General features: G+C 39.3%; 1 long non-coding RNA gene across 1 annotated transcript in view; it reads left to right on the forward strand.

Annotated features, from left to right (window-relative positions):
* The first annotated feature begins 11998 nt into the window (after positions 1-11998).
* The window catches only part of LOC120714343, an 873031-nt gene continuing 872344 nt past the window's right edge, over positions 11999-12685 (forward strand). Inside the window, exon 1 of the long non-coding RNA XR_005691397.1 lies at positions 11999-12065. This is a non-coding gene — a long non-coding RNA (uncharacterized LOC120714343). The remainder of the gene's footprint in view (positions 12066-12685) is intronic.

Consider the following 12685-nt stretch of genomic DNA (forward strand, 5'->3'; position numbering starts at 1 on the left):
TGCACATAAATACTGTAGGTGTGCACTAATTAAATCTCCTCCTACTGAATTGAAAAGCTCAGTTGTTAGGCCCAGATAGTTATGCAAAGCCAAAAAGGTGACTCTTTGGAGGCGCACCATAATTATCTGAAACAGGGGGGGGAAAACACACACAAAAAACTCTGGCAGAATATACTAAATATCATGTTGTAGCTACATCCAAATTAGATGTTTAATTGGAGAAAAAACAAACACTACATCATGCAATCTGTTACCTGAATGACGCGTACAAGTGTCTCCAGGGTAACTCTTAAACACGACGTCGAAAGGTTGAAGGAGTAAGCGTGAGAATGGTTGAGCGAGTTGCACGCGTGCCGACACAGTTTATATTGGAGCTGGATAACCCTGGCAAAATCGAAGATAAGAATCAGAAATCTCATCCACATCTTTCACAGCTATCTATTTGGAACTGTCCTCCAAGTAATAAATTGGGCTAAGGATACTTTCCCCAAGGTTTATTACGTGACCTGTACGTGTACCTGTGCTTGCAGCATTTTAATGTGGCCTAAATAACTGTCAACACTTCAAAGCTCTAACCACAAGTGTGATAGTGTTTAAATGGTTTCTATGCAATGGCAACAAAGTAACAAGATATGAAAAAGTTATTCTATTGTAATAACTGATTTTTTCTATACATTACATAAGTGGTTTGAGTTCATTACTGCACAATCAGTTCCAAACAACATCAATCTGAGTGTGTGAAAAGGATGACAATGATGTATTTTAAGAAGAGAAAAACAAAATCGAAAAGATGCAGCTTTAAATAAACAAATTACAGCAAATACAAAGTACATTAATTTTGTTTCAGGGGCATGAAGGTAAAGAATAAACAAATCAAACTGACACAGACACTTCAGAAGGCAAATGAGGACATAACCTAGAGAGAAAAAACAGGAGCTCACAGTGATAGTGTCCAGAATACTGAGCAGGCTGTGGACGCTGTCTCCGGGGAGGACATCCTTCACCACTGATTCTGTGCCATCCTGCAATACAAAAAAGAAGAATACAGGACATGATGCCAACAAAATAATATTAATAAGGTAAAAATATTTCACACTGTCTAAACAAATCTGCAGACATCTAGTTGGATGAAAGTAAGGAATTTAAGCAAGCCAACAACATATTGGGATGCCACTCACTTGTTGTGATGGCAAAAAATGAAGTAGTTACTAATTATTCTACTGCCCTCTTGTGTTCATACTTTATCATTAGACGTAAACACGGAAACTGGAAAATAGAAAAGAACACTGAAAATGAATGTAAATTAAATTAGGTACAGTTTTCAGTTGACCTCGCATTACACTTATTAAATGACCAGTGGGCACAGCTGTTGACATGGAAATACAATATAAAGCAATTAAGTTTCAAGATTAGCCTGAAGAGAGAGTCAGATGCAGATCAACATGTCATTTACATACAGTCCCGATCAAAAGTTTAAGACCACTTGAAAAATGGCAAAAAAAAAAAAATCCTATATTGCATGGTTGGATCTTAACAAGGTTCCAAGCAGAGCTTCAACATGCAACAAGAAGAAATGGGAGTGAGACAAATCATTTTTTACAGCATGTAATTTATTGAAAACAACGTTTAAACTGAAACAGGCTGTTTTACAGCTGATCAAAAGTTTAGGACCACACCTTCAAAAAAAAAACCCCTGTAAACCCCACCAAAACAGAAATCAAAATTCCAAACATGAACTCAGTAATGAGTAGCTCCAAGTAGTAGAGTAGCACATTATTGTTGATCTCTTCAAAATGTTGTTGCAGCATGCTTGATTCAAGCATTTCCATGAGGTGAGTGGGAACATTTCTCCAAGTGGTGAAGACGGACGCACGAAGGGCACCTACTGTCTGAAACTGTTGTCCATTTTTATAAACTTCCCTTGCCATCCATCCCCAAAGGTTCTTAATTGGGTTTAGATCAGGGGAACACAGAGGATGATCCAAAAGAGTGATGTTATTCTCCTGGAAGAAGTCCCTTGTCTGTGGGCATTATGTACTGAAAAACCCAGTCCTTACCAGACAGACGAGGTCCCTCAGTCTTGAGGGATGCTCTCTGCAACATCTGGACATTGCAAGCAGCCATTTGACGCCCCTGCACCTCCTGAGCTCCACTGAAGGAAACAGCACCTCAGACCATTATAGCGCCCCCTGCATCTCAGGTGGGATCTGTCATGACAGTAACGCTGAAAACCATCAGGACCATCAAGGTTAAATTTTATCTCATCAGAGAATAAAACTTTCTTCCACCTTTCCATGTCCCATGTTTGGTGCTCTGTTGAAAAGTCCAAACAGTTAGTTCTGTGGTTCAAGGAGACGAGACCTTTGAAGACGGGTTTTGTTTTTGAAGCCCTTCAGTCTCAGATGCCGCTAATGGTTATGGGGCTGCAGTCAGCACCAGTCACGGCATTCATTTGGGCCAAGGATTGTCCAGTGTCTTGATGGACACCCAATTGGATCCTCCAGCTGAGTGCTGGTGAAAGTTTTTGGGGGTCTTCCACTTGACTTTTTTGTTCTATAACCCTCAGGAACATTTAAGAAATTTCAAATGACTGCCTGACTGTGTCCCACCTCAGCAGTGATGGCGTCCTGTGAGAGACTCATTTCTTCTTGCTGCATGTTAAAGCTGTACTTCGAACTTTGTTAAGATCCAACCATGCAAAATATGATTTTTTGCCATTTTTTCAAGTGATCTTAAACGTCTGAAAAGCCTTAGTTTTTTTTAAAGAGACTCCCTTCAGGGATCTTGCAGGCTCTGGGGTCAAAATTACTTTTGAGATGATATATTTGATATTAAACATTAGCAATAAATTAAATGCTGTGCATCTTTAACACAAAAATGCCTTTAACATGTTAAGTGCACTCAATTAATTCTTTCCAAATGTTAATTCATGACATCACAGTTTATTTATGACATAATAATTTATTGCATTAAGGTGTACATAGTTTGGATAGTATTTACTCGTACTATCATTGTCTACCATTAAAATTTACTTGGTGATGTGTGACAAGCAGAGGTGGCAAAAGTAAAGACATTCTGTACTTAAGTAGAAGTACAGATACTAGTGTTAAAAAAGCAGAGGTACTGATTCAACTTCTTTACTCAACTAAGTGAAAAAGTACTTGTTACCTAAACATGAGTCTAACTACTGTTTGTGTGTGTGTGTGTATGTCTCGACCTCAAAATGCACTCGGCCTCACCCCGCCTGTTGACGCTTCTGACCTTTTTCCAGACAGAAGCTCTCTGTGATAGGTGTAATAATCTTAACTAAGAACATGTGTAATCTACTGAATAAATGCTTTGATGAAATGATAATTAATGTAATGGTAATGATGATGGTTATGAATAGTAGCAGTAAAATATTTCCCTGATCTCCACATACTCAAAGAAAGTAAAAAGTAGTTTTCTACCAGCTATTTTGTGCAAAGCTAATTGAAGCTTGTGCTATATTAATGTAATAATTAAATATTACTAGTACATGGGAGTAAAAACTTTCATTTTTAATCGTAATAAATGTACTCAGCTTGAATCAGTTAAGCAGAACATGAGCAGAGAAAAAGAAACAATTTTTTTTAAGTAGCTCTATTTCCTGTTGCCTACATTATAGAGGGCGAGTTTGCCTCTAAACAGAAAATGAGTACAGTCAGGGGTTAAAGCTGAATTAGCAGATCAAGTCAATTTATTTTATTAGCACACTTAAAAAGAACAGAGGTTGACCAAAGTGAATTCAACAAGATGTAAGCAGATATTTTTACCTGTTGTCCTGGCTGATTTCGAGCCAGGACAACAGGACTGGTATAAAGTTGGTATGAAGCTGGAATTCAGTGAATGAATCTAATATCATCAGCTTAACTTCATATTAATATCTGCTACACAGATGTGACTAAACTCTGACCATGAGCACCGCAAACTGTGCACCAGTCACACACAGTTTAAATCCACAGTACAGCAAACTAACCTGTTTATGCTGCACTAAACTCCATATTATTTTTATGTAACTTTTAAATTACACAGTCAACCTCAGTTTGTTTAGCAGCATGTTTCACAGTATGAAAAAACATAAAGCCACATGTACAGACCCAACATGTGAATTTTAAACATGAGTTCTCCAACGAGAAGACGCTATGGCACACGTTTTTGCCTCTTTCATTTATTTTTATGCCAGGTCCCCTGGTGATTATAACACAAACAGGTTTGCCTTTCACGTGTTACTGTTTAGGCTCAAATCAGTTTGATGTTTGAAGGGCTGCACTGACCTGAAATAATAACATTCCTCAAATGTTAAGCCAAATGTAACAAGCCCGTTTTGAAAATGCAAGTAGAAGGTACAGATATTTGTTCAAAATAGAGGGAGTAAAAGTAAAAACTTCTGGTGAACAGTGTGAGAAATATGCATAAAAAAAAGAAAAGAAAGAAAGAAGGAAATTAGGAACCATGCGCCTGCTGGCAATTTTCCATGAAGATGATTTGAAATTTCTAATTTTCTTTCTCTTTCTTCTCAGATATTAAGCTTCTGAATTCATTACCGATGGTTTGTCTAGCGGGCGCTCTTATGTGCAGCCACACAGTGGCACTGCTCTTCCAAATGACACATTACTCACCACTGACAGTGCCAGTTGTGGCCCCTGTGCATAGCTGCAGTGAATCTGAACAGCAATGGCACAATACAGGTCCCACACAATGGTAATTTAATTAAGGTTAAAGAACACTTTTTATGACTTTTTTCTGTCTCAGTTTCTCAGTGTGAACATACAGTATGGGTTACGCAAACACGCATCTCAATTTTAAAATCTCCGCCACTTTATTAGGTATGACTGTGTCCACTGTACAGTAAGAAGCTATTTGCGGCCATCTCAGGTACACTACACTTGTGGCCTATTAAACAACTTTTTAAGCTTATTGTATTTCAAATTTGTCATTAAAATACTTTTTAAAAATATGATTGTTCTCTACAGAAATTGTCTCATGCAGTCCAAGTGAAATCTGAAGATGGTCAGAAGCCACCAGAGCAGGGTGCAGAACAATTTTGCCGTACATGAATTTAACTACAATTTTCAGTCAATGTGTAACTGTTTAAACCGTCCATAAAATTACTACTGTTAATGGTGTCAAAAGCAAAAGGCAGACCTATCTACATCGCCTCCTCATACACAAGACAGAGCCACAGAGGACGGAGATGGACACCAGATGCCTGAGGGGGTCAGTCATTACAAATGTTTCCAAAGAGGTTATGACGGGTATGCCACTGTGGTACATGGATTGATTTTAGGAATCACCACTTCCTATTTCAAAAAAATGATTGAAGCAAAAACTTAATATAAATTAGCACTTTATACATGCTATTATTAAACAATACAATCTGTATTTAAGGTCAGTACCTGAGTGACTTAAAGCTGTCAGATTATACTGGAGCATCAGCAGTCTTTCACATGATTATTCTAGGGATATGATTGGCTGATTCTCCAAACGTGCACACTATGTAAATCCTACTGGGAGCCACCAACACACAGAAGCTTGTTGAGCTAATGATGTGCTCAAGAAGAGATCAAGGGTGACCTCTACTGTTTAAATTCAAGATGATGCATGATGAATATGTATTTTCAGCTCAAGACGCTATCCTGTCTTCTTTCTCCAACCCCTCCCTCGCAATCAAAGCAACCACAGCGCATGCAGCAAAGTTCTTAGTCTCAGTGGCATCTTTACACAGCCTGCACCTGGGGTCTTACCTGGTGTGATAGACCCCAACCTCTATGGATCTTGTGCTTAGTGCTTGTTCCTGTGCTGCCATGATTAGTGCCTCTGTGCTGTCTTTCAGTCCAGCTTTGTCCAGCCACTGGTAGGATTTCTGGATGTCAGCCACTTCCTCTGCCGGTGGTACATACCGTGCAGGGGCCTATCGTTCCATGATGGTTCCTCCTGTTCCTCCTCATTCCTTGGTTTCTGCTGCCTGAGGTATTCGCTGAGCACGCTGTCAGTTGGGGCCAGCTTATTGATGTATTCGTGGATGTTCGTTGTCTCATCCTGGACTGTGGTGCTGACACTCACCACTCCCCGGCCTCCTTCCTTCCGTTTAGCGTACAGCCTCAGGGTGCTGGAATTGGGGTGAAACCCTCCATGCATGGTCAGGAGCTTCCTTGTCTTGATGTCAGTGGCTTCTATCGCCTCCTTTGGCCAGCTTATTATCCCAACAGGGTACCTGATCACGGGCAGGGCGTAGGTGTTGATGGCCCGGATCTTGTTCTTACCGTTCAGCTGACTCCTCAGGACTTGCCTGACCCTCTGCAGGTGGTTGCAGCTTTCCTAGCAGCCTCTTCATGATTCCCATTTGCCTGTGTGATATATCTATATCTATCGATCTATATATATGTGTATGTATATGTATATATATATATATATATATATATATATATATATATATATATATATATATATATATAGGAACAGTTTAAATACTTTTTTATCTCGGTCTTGGTCTTGGCTTGACTTTGTCTTGGTTTAGGCGGTCTTGACTACAAGTCTACTCTAGTGTTGCAAAGTTATTGGTGCAAACCATCGGTCTGGGCATTCAGCCGAGCTTCCCAGTGGTGTGATTTCATTGCAGAACTTTAGTATGTCTTAAGAAATGTTAAGCTTCCTGAGCAACAAGACACAACCTTTGGTGAGTGTGTGCCCTTGAAATAGAGAGTGGCTATTGCACCGTGTAAACTTGCTACTGGCTCAGAATGCGAGAGTACTGGACATCTTTGTGGAGTAAGCATCACAACTGTGTGTCTGTGTGTGCAAGAGTTTTGTGCTGCAACTGAGACGTTGTTGGCACCAGAGCAAATCTGTTTTCCTGATGAGGGGAGGTTCAGGGAAATGCCTGCCTACATCGAGAACAGGTGGGGGCGCCCGTACTGTTTGAGCGCTATTGATGGCTCCCACCTATCCATCATAGCACCACAACACTATCATACTATTTCAACCGTAAAGGCTGGCTCGCACTACATAATCATTTAGGGTATTGTTGATGGAAAAGGTCGGTACTGGAACGTGTTTGCTGGATTGCCACAGAGCTTGCATGACGCTCAGGTTCAGAGACTGTCCACACTGTGGGAGTTAGCCAGCCGGGGAAACCGCTTACCAGCTCACATGAGAAGCTTCAGTGAATACTGCTTATTACATCCTTGAAGACTCAGTTTATCCCTTGAAGGGCTGGCTCGTAAAACCTTTTCAAACACCTGACAGCAGAACAACAGCTTTTCAACCAGTAAGTTTTTTTATTTTTTTGTAATCGGTCGAGCAGCCAATTCCAATTCCAGTTTCCAACAATGGAAACTGAAATTGGCTACCGCGCTATGAATTCTGGGATAGGTTGAGCCACAAAGGATACACCCGACCCATCCTTCAAATCTGGGGAAAAGGAGGCCGCATTTGTCGGCCGCATTTAGAGGAGTCTTCAAATTTAGACTGCCTTCGTCGCATCGCTGTGACGTAATCGGCCTACAAATGCGGCTTCAGGAAGATGCAGCCTCTGAATTTGGACACAGCTAATGAGTTATTAGAAATGTCCTTGCTTGTTCAAAGTTAAGTCGCTCCCAGTGAAATATGTACCATTTCCAGACTTTTCGGTTGGACCCACTCTGGTCGTTCCAGTCTTTGATGACCTGATAATTACTCTTTCGTTTTTTACGTTTTTGTCTGCATTGTTTTAACGTCCGCTGGTAATCCAAACAGTCTTTCTGTGGTGTTCTTTTTAGACTGGTCTGGCTTTCGTCTTCAGACTGCAAGTCTGATGTATCACAGAGTTCACTTCTTATTGCTTAAACGTTTCTAGAGGAGGATATGGAGGCCATGAAAGCTTCTCCCCATTTATCCAGGAACAAGGGACAATTTAAGCTTAGCTGAGCTTTGTTACACCAAGACTGCTGTTCAACTGCCACACTCAGTGGCAACTAATTCTGGGTGTCGGTAGGGGACACTGGAAGTAAGACTCCTTGTAACAAAACATTTGGAAGATTACAAACATGTCATTAACTACTTTCACAATATTGCAAACGATAGCAGCGACATCTACAACTCATTACACAGTTATCCCCTCCTGTTCTGAATGGTCTATTTGAGTCACATGTGGGCCATCATGATGCAGATGCATTATCCTATGTACTTTTTTCAGTTGTGATGTGTTTGCATCAGTTTTTTCTGAAAGCCTTTTCATAATTTACTATAAAGGCAAGTGAGTCTTTCACAAGAGATGTTTAATCTGACCAATTCAAGTCATTTTCATAAGGAAATGTTGAGATATTACCTTAAGGCCCAGGGAGTCTATATTCTTCTCCCAGGTATGTTAGCTGGTGTACATTGTATGTAAATGTAATGCCTACCACAGACCCTACATCCAACATAAAATATATGTTGTATGTGTTGTACAATGTATGCATCAATTTCTGCAGCTTTCTTCAACTCAACTGGCGTGTAAGGTCCCAGTCCTTTCAATTTTACTAAAAGTTACCTTACGGTCAGATTGGACGGCTAGTTGCAAGTACTTTGCCCTTCATCCATGTGTTTATGAGTTTTCTTATGACTCCAAGACAACATAAATGCATATAATCTAAGGGAAACATTGTAACCCTTTTCACTATACCACCCAAAGGAGACGATATTTGATTCAAGTGGTGGTCTTCATCAGTCATTAAGTGACAATTAGCATCGGTTCTTAACTTTGCATTAACTTTTCGTCCTTCCGCTCACCACCTTGAACACATTTATCACAACCAGAATAACCATTATGAGCCTTTATGTTTTTAATGAAAGCTCTTGCAGGTGCATCACACACAAATGAACATACTTTAACTGTCAGCCATTGTAAATAGTGTCATTCTTCAAAATGTGAATAAATAGGCCTAAAAACTGATCAAAACTTTTTGGCTTTCTAAGACAATGCTGAAGACTACCGCTTTTGAAAAGGGGGAGTCCATCTATATTAAACTGCAGTGTTATTTAATTAAGCAGTCAAGAATAAAGATAGCCATGACACCAAACCTATAGCCAAGCCAAAATGATGGTAATCCCCACCATCCACTATCATAGTTCTTATTGGACCTTGCGTCCTGAGAAATGCCCTGGCACCATTACATATGGTTTATATGGTATATTATATAGAGTGCAGTTATGCCCCTAAAGAGGCTGAAAATGTAGAAGCCAAGTGTCATAAACTTGTTATTTAAAAGGTCAGTATCAGTATTATCTGAATCAACAGCTGATGCAGAGCAGCCAGAGCTCTCAAAACTACAGCCGTGAGCTTTGTGTAGTGATACAGAGTTTACACTCACTTCTGAACTCAGCACATAGCCCTTTCATCTGCATTACAATAGTCTGAAATACCAGACACCATTATCACTCTTGGGTGCTTAACTTATCCACTGATACAGCTACGTCTACTTGTAAGTTTTGTGTGCTAACCATCTCTTTAACTGCTGGAGTATCTCTGTGGGGTTCGAGCGTCAGGAGCAGCGCTCGTCACAGTTCTCTCCCTCATGCACGAGATCACACAAAGAGTTCTGCCTTGTGTCTAATGCTTTTTGTCGTTGTAGTAGAATTGTCTCTGATTGTTCCAGCGAGGGGTTTGTGCTAGACAGACCCATCAAGTGTTAGTTCTCTCCACAAGAAAGCATTGCCAATGTCAGAGGAGAATGGCCAGACTGATTCCAGCTGATAGGAAAGAAAGACTGAAAATAACCACTCATTACAAACGAGGTATGTGCAAGAGCATCTCTGAAGGCACAACGCATTGAACTCCCCCAGTGTAACTTTTGTTACATAAGAACAGGTCACTGAGGCTACAACTCACAAGGGTTTACCAAAACTGGAAGAGTGTAATTAGTTTTGATTAGTTTCAAGGATGATTCATCTAGCCTGCTCTCCATCAGCAGGCTAGTGGTGATTAAAATAATCCTATTCATGCCAAGGGGAAATTGAGAGACAATGCTTAGACTGTTAAATAATTGAAAGTATGATCTCTCATATTAATTATAACAGTTATTAATGTTCTGGTTACTTATAGGATATTATAGCCATTTCTGAAACACATTTTTGGTGTTCCTAATATTTTACCTCACCTGGAAGGCATGGAGAAATCCTTTTCACCAAGAGCCTTAAAACATTATTCATAAGATATGCCCTTTTAGTAACAAAGCCCTTGATAGTTTCATTTTTAGTTACTTTCTCTGCAGCCCAAAAAAAAAAATTCAATTTCTTTTACAATAAACTGTAATAGAGACAATTGGAGAGAAGGAAAAACCAAACAAACAAAACAAAAAACACACAATACAACAGTGTTTAATTAGTAAAACAGCTTATCAGAACACACATTTGGGCAGTAATTGTACATTACAGGCTTAACAGTAGACTTCTTCAGTCTACATCATTAGTATGGGAATGGGTGTCAAATAAGGGCACAAGTGGTCATTTCCCCCCCCCCACGTGGGTCATCGAAGGTTGCATTAAATTCATGGCACAGTTCCACACATTACATCAGCACTTCATCCATGAGACGTTCACTCTGCCAGAAAAGATTGATTCCCTGTGCAGAGGGTTAGGTACAAAGAATATCAGAGCGAACTCCATCACCTCATTGGTAAACAGCAAACGTTTTCTTGTCTCGAGCTGTTGTACAGACCACATTTAACCAAACATCATATGAGAGCCCATAGTGTTTATCACAAGGTTTCTCTCGCCGTGTACACATAATGTAAGGCTGCAGGCAGTGTAGCATCAGAGTTTATAAGGAAATGAAAGACGAGGAAAGCAAAGGTGCATTGGCAAAGTTCTGATTAGATTTACGCCCGAGGGGGCCGCCGTTAGATATTGTTATATTGATGTAGGGTGCAGCTAATAAACAATGGCTCAATTTTAAGTAAAGAGATTCTTAAGATGGGTTTGTGGTAATGTAGACAGTCTTTTTTTTTTTTAAACAATCAGAAAAGGTATCACTGAAAGGGCTTGTTTTCATCCCCCCCAACTTTAAACCATCACACTCAGTCTATGTTTGTATCTGCTGCAAACAAAAGCAAGAAGAGAAAACAGCCTTGGTCGAGTTCTGGTAATACTGAAAATGCTCCCAAAACAATTAGAAGTTCAACAACAGCAATTTGATAATCATTCACCTCGTATAATGTCTTAATAAAAATAAAATTTAGCAAAAAAAAAAGTTAATGTAAGAATCTTTGGATTGTTGAGTGTTAGCCACAAAAAAAAAAAAAAAAATTACATAAAAAAAAAAAGCTTACATATTCACATTTATCATTCTCTACTGGTGTTTTAAAAAAAAATAAAAATAAAAAAAAAAAAATTTTGTTTCAAGTAATACATGAATAAATACAGGAAATAATCGTCAGCACTAGTTACCTCCACCACAGACATAACGCTTTTGTTGTAGTTTCTTATATTAGCAGGATTACACAAAAAGAAAATACATGAAGTCAGATTTTTCTGAGACTTTGAGAAGTAGAAAACGAGCAAAGGAAGAATTTATTACATTTTGTTGGACATCAGGATTGAGCGGTGGAGCTTCCCCTTTAAAACAGCCAATTGAAAATTAGCTTAGTCACCTGTTAGTCACTTGTTAAACTAAGCTGAGCTGTCTACACTGGCAGTCTATCACATGTTGTTTCACAGCTGTATTATATTTATTGTGCTAATAAATATACTTTGTACAGCATATGATGTGTACATGAAGTTATATTTTTGTAAAGCTGCATGTTAAGGCTATGGTGCAGCTACAGCACAGACATAACACAGAACTTCAAATCAAACTTTAGGATTCCATGGAAAGAACACCATCTTTTTGTCATTTCATCTTTTACATAGCCGTATTTTCCGCACTAAGGCGCACCTAAAATCCTTTAATTTTCTCAAAAATCGACAGTGCGCCTTGTAATCCGGTGCGCCGTATGTATGAATTCTGGTTGTGCTTACTGACCTTGAACCAATTTTATGTGGAACACGGCGCTCAAAAATCTTTCCAAAAATGTTTTAGTACGACTTTAGTAAGCTATGAAGCCACACCGCTTGATGGTAGTATTACGGCTACCGTAGTCAGGAGCCAAAACTCTGTTCGCTTCAGGTCCCAAAATCAAACGAACACTGCGGCATCATTGAGAGTTAAAAACTGTCTAAATTCTTTCATGTTTAAAAAAAAAAAAAAAAAAAAAAGAAATTTATCAGCGTTGCTACTTTACCAGGTATAACGATTAATTTTAGCATCCAGGCATCCATGAAAACAGAATTTATTAAATTTAACTGAGTTAGAAGTTAGCAGGAAGTTAGCTCGCTAGTTTCCACCTAAACATGATATACCATGTTCTGACTGAGAGATTTCTGAAAAAACTAAAACGTACAGCTCTGCTATCACTTCCAACATAAATGAAGACAGAAAACTAAAAAGCTGTGACGTTTGTAGGGTTATTGAAACGGCCTACTTGGTATAATGATTTGCTACGTGATTGCTAGCGACACAGCTATGTTACCATAACATAAACACAGTGAAGCTGGAGGATGAACGCTAACTTTTTTTCCCACTCGAGTAACATGTAAGGTTAACGTGAGGGTTCCCGATGGTTAGCGACAAATGAAATCGCATGGCAGGATGCTGTAAATGGACCAAACT

This window comes from Simochromis diagramma, unplaced genomic scaffold (assembly GCF_900408965.1).
Source record: "Simochromis diagramma unplaced genomic scaffold, fSimDia1.1 OVJJ01000596.1, whole genome shotgun sequence".
Classification (NCBI taxonomy): Eukaryota; Metazoa; Chordata; class Actinopteri; order Cichliformes; family Cichlidae; genus Simochromis; species Simochromis diagramma.